Source organism: Rousettus aegyptiacus, unplaced genomic scaffold (genome assembly GCF_014176215.1).
Source record: "Rousettus aegyptiacus isolate mRouAeg1 unplaced genomic scaffold, mRouAeg1.p scaffold_m13_p_1, whole genome shotgun sequence".
Classification (NCBI taxonomy): Eukaryota; Metazoa; Chordata; class Mammalia; order Chiroptera; family Pteropodidae; genus Rousettus; species Rousettus aegyptiacus.
In genome coordinates, this window is record NW_023416284.1 from 9,362,448 (window position 1) to 9,366,724 (window position 4,277).

Sequence of the window (4,277 nt, forward strand, 5' to 3'; positions counted from 1 at the left end):
GAAGTTGGGTGAGAACCGGCTCGTGTTCATTCATGCCCCGCTCGTACGTCACGAAAGCCACGCCCTCAGGAATGTCTTTAAAGGGGCCGGGCTGGCACCGGGAGAGAAGGGAGGGGAAGTCCCAAAGGTTTGGGGGAAGATCGTGGGGCCCTCTGGATTCGCTTGCGCCCCTCGAGCCCTCCAACATTTGAAAGCCTCAAAGAGCCAGCGCCCCCAGTGCTAGTCTTCTGGGGTCTCTGACCCGGGATCTTCCACACTGGGCAGGGGGCGTTTTGCGCTGAGCCATCCTTACTCTCACCCTTTGCCCTCTGAGACCAGGCTCAAGGTTGGCCTGAAGGCTTGAGCTGAAATGAGCTGGGGGCCAAAAAGCAGCTGCCTCCTTAGCAGCATGGGGGAGCTGCAAAATAGACCCGGATGTCTCTCTTCCAGGACCTCTGAAGTAGGGGAGAGCGTCTCTGCTCAGACGCCTCTAAAAAGACAGTAACCTTGGAGCAGCCCCCTCTAGACACTTGTCAGACATGCATTATCTCATCTAATTCTCATCAGGGAGGTAGATAGCGTCATCCCCATTTTACAGAAGAGGAAATGCGTTCTGAGGGTTTAACATGCCCAAAGGTTGCACAATCCAAAGGTAATAGAGCCAGGATTTGAATCCGAGCAGTGTCTGCTTTAACCACTGCCCCAAACTGGGGAAGGGTGGGCAAGGGGCTGTTGTGCAGAGCACATACCCCCCTGACCCTGGCATGGCAGAATCAGTTGGTCTGACACTTTGGAGGACACCTGCCTTCCATCTGCCCCTTCAAGGGTCCTCTCCCCAAAGGTTCCTCAGACACGAGGTCATCTTCCCTCCTGACGAAAGCACTGGCAGCAGTGAAACAAATGGGAAATGTCCTCTGGCCCGCTGGCCTGGCCACCCACAGCTGCTGTTGCCCAACAGGCTTTTAGCCAGCCCAGGAGGAGCAGCTGTAGCAGGCGTGATTTCCTGGGAGGATCCAGCCCCCTCTGCCCGCCTCCTCCCCTCAGACCCCGTCCTCTCCTTGACTCCCCAGGACCTGCTGGCCCAACAGCTTCACAGGATGGCTCTTGTACCCAGGTCCTCCCTGCCAGATGTGGACATCTCAGCCTCTTGGCCTTGGCGCCTATCCCTCCGTAAGCGGGTCCGGGCATCTAACCTGAAGTGGGGGAGGGTTAATTACAGGTATTGGGCTAGTGTGATTAAAGCCTTTGACAAGATGGTGGGAGGAGAGTCCTGGTCATCTGACAATGTAATGTGTGAGTGTGCAAAGTTCATGAGAGAGAGTGTGTGTGTGTGGACATGTTGGTGTATGCATGTGTGTATGTGTTGGTGTGTGGATATGTTGGTGTGTATGTGTGAATGTATTGATGTATGTGTGTGAACGTGTGTGAATGCATGTGAATGTGCTGGTGTTTATGTGTGTGGATGTGTTGGTGCGTATGTGTGTGGATGTGTTGGTGCGTGAGTGTGTGTAGACATACTGGTGTGTGAGCATGTGTGGGCAGGAGAGGATTTGTGTGTGAGTGTGTCCTACTTGGCAGTGGCCAAGAACATAGACCGAGAAGGCAGCTTGCAGTTTTTGGACATCTCACTCCTTAGAGCTTTAGTCTGCTCACCTGGAAGATGTGTAAACCTCCTTCAGAGGGTTACTGTGAAGATCAAATAAGGTCATGCATGAAAACCATATGGGCCATGACTATGGAGCGCACTTGTTAAATCTCAGCTGTTATTACAACTACGCACAGCGCAGCCAGAGGAAGTACGATCCGTGGCGGGTGGGGCACGTGGTGTGCACAGGGCACCTCAGATGGCACATGGAGTGTGTGCGCGCGTGCGTGTGTGTGTGTGTGTGTGTGTAGTAGATGGTATGGATAAGCGTTTCTCATGTTGTGTTGAAACTCTGGGCTATGGACACTGTGTGGTGAGTGTAAGACTTCATGTGTGTTGTATGTAAGACTCCGTACCTGTATGTTACATGCCATTTGTAGGCTCTGCTCCGAGAAGACAGGGTTTTGTCTGTATTAAACAGTGTCTGACACATAACAGGTATTCAGCAAACCTTTGCTGAATGAAGGAACTGATGAGTGAATGAAGGTGATGGCAAGTTCTGTGTTGCATGAAAGTCTGTGGTGTCGATTAGTCATTTGTGTGGCATGTGTGGGTTTCCGTGCATGGCCCTGCTGGGTTGAGCCCATGTCCCGGAGTATGAGCAGGCTGTGGCTCTGTGCCAGGAGGTATGTGCCCAGGTAGGGGCTGAGAGTGCAGAGCTGGGTGTCACTCATCTGCGACATGCAATGTGAGCAGAGATCTGTGGGAAGGGGCGACGTGTGAGGTGGCAGGAGGGTGTGGAGTGTGGGCAGCTTGGTCTTTAGTCACTCACTCGGTGACACGCTCTCCTCTCTCTTCCTGTTTCAACCCAGAGTCCTTCCCGCTCAGGGTGACCAGATGCTGGGAAGGAAAGTTCTTTGGTGAGTCTTATAAAGCAGCAACAAATAGTGGTATTCATAGTGACATAATAAGCCCTAATGGAGATCGAATTATCCCATAAAGGCCCCGAAGAACCCTCAGGGCCTGAGTGCCATGGCAGCAAGCAAAGCTTCTGGTACAGGCAGGTGGAGCCTGCGTGTTTGTGTGTGGTTGCTGGTCCCTACCTACAGCCCCCAGCCTTTTCTAGGACTTGCTGGGGGCCAGGGAAGCAGACAGAAAAGATTAACATTGAAACGATGATTTCACCCATCCCACCTTTGGCTAGTGTCTGCCTCTGGCCAAGAGCATCAGAAAAAATCCTCATGTCCAACTCTTATGAAGTGCTTACTCTGAGCTAGGTCCTGTTCCAGGCACTTCACCTGTGCTGGCCCCTTTAATTCTCATCAAACCCCCATGAGGTGGGCACTGTTACTGTCCCCATTTTGCAGAGGAGCAAACTCTCGTGGAAGTTGCAGCTGGCATTCCGGCCCACGGTCTGGATCTGCACACACCTTCACAGCTACCTGTGTTGCTCACTGCCTCTCAAAGCACTAAATTCCACAGAACGCAGAGAACTGTGCCCTTGCCTGGAATGCCGTGGCCGCTCTCTGGTGCCAGTCTAATGACAGCTTCAGTGATGCCCCCAGGGATCATGCTCTCCCCTGAGCCCCTGGAGCCTCCATACTAAATGCCCCCCCCCCACCCCAGACCCTGGCATCAGCCAGCTGAACTCTTTCTTGTGTTCTGGAGCCTCTGAATTGTCTCTCCAACTGGACCGTGAGCTGCCCAAGGCCAGGAATGAATCCAACATCCCTTTGCATTGCTGGCACTAGCTAGAACAGTGCCCTGCATACAGCAGTCACTCAATAGATACTCACATTCAATGGTGACGCTCTCAATCAGTTCCCTCCATTCTTATCAATTCGCATTTCTTGAAGACCTACTATGTGCCAAACCCCTTTTACCGTTGTGATCTCATTTAATCCTCCAGCAGCCCTGGAAGGAAAAGCTAATTCTGTTCCCAGTGTTGCTGGTAAAGAATGTGAGCCTCAGAGAGGAGACCCGACTTGCCCAAAGTTACACAGCTAGTACACGGCAGAGGCAGAAGGTAAGTGTGTCTCGCCCCAGGGCCTGGCCCACCTGCTCTTTTTATAACACACCAGGTGTTTTCACACCTGTGTGCCTTCGTCCAAGCTGTACCCTCTCTCTGAATGCTCCTTCTTCCTCAGCGACTCCTACTCGTTCTTTGAGACCTACCTTGGAGCAACATAGAACACTGGAGCCCCCACATGTAGGCAAGCGCCTGGTCTATACTATGCGTCAAAACAGATGTAGTGGATGAATGAATGAATGGTGGGTCCCGCAGATTCTGCTGTTTAACCAGCCGTGTGGCCTTGAACAAGCCTTGTAACCTCAGCTGCCTGGTCTGTGGAATGGGCATGATAATAATGGTTTTCACTCTCCAGGACTGCTGCTGTGGGGATTAAATGAGATTATATACGTAAAGCCTTTAGCACAGTGTCTGGCACACAGTGAGTGTGCATTAAATCTTAGTGTTACCTTCACCATCAAAAGTCATTTCTGAAAAAGCCAGGCGGCCTCTCCCAGGTCAAATGAATCGTTTCACCCTGGAACAAATCTAACACTGTGTTATAATGACTTCCTCACCGTCCCTCTCTTTTAAGCAGGGAGCCCCAGTTTTATTTTATGGGAGCCTGGCATACAGTAGGCTCTCAGTAAACATGTTTGTGGGTTGCACACACATGGAGGTACTAGGGCCCCATCTTTTTCAAAA

General features: G+C 51.8%; 1 long non-coding RNA gene across 1 annotated transcript; it reads left to right on the forward strand.

Moving 5' to 3' along the window:
- Window positions 1-1,059: 1,059 nt before the first annotated feature.
- LOC107501792 lies at window positions 1,060-3,818 on the forward strand. Its single transcript, XR_001594868.2, has 4 exons — window positions 1,060-1,149; window positions 2,437-2,484; window positions 3,474-3,590; window positions 3,712-3,818. It is a non-coding gene; the product is annotated as an uncharacterized LOC107501792 (long non-coding RNA).
- The last annotated feature ends 459 nt before the right edge of the window (window positions 3,819-4,277 follow it).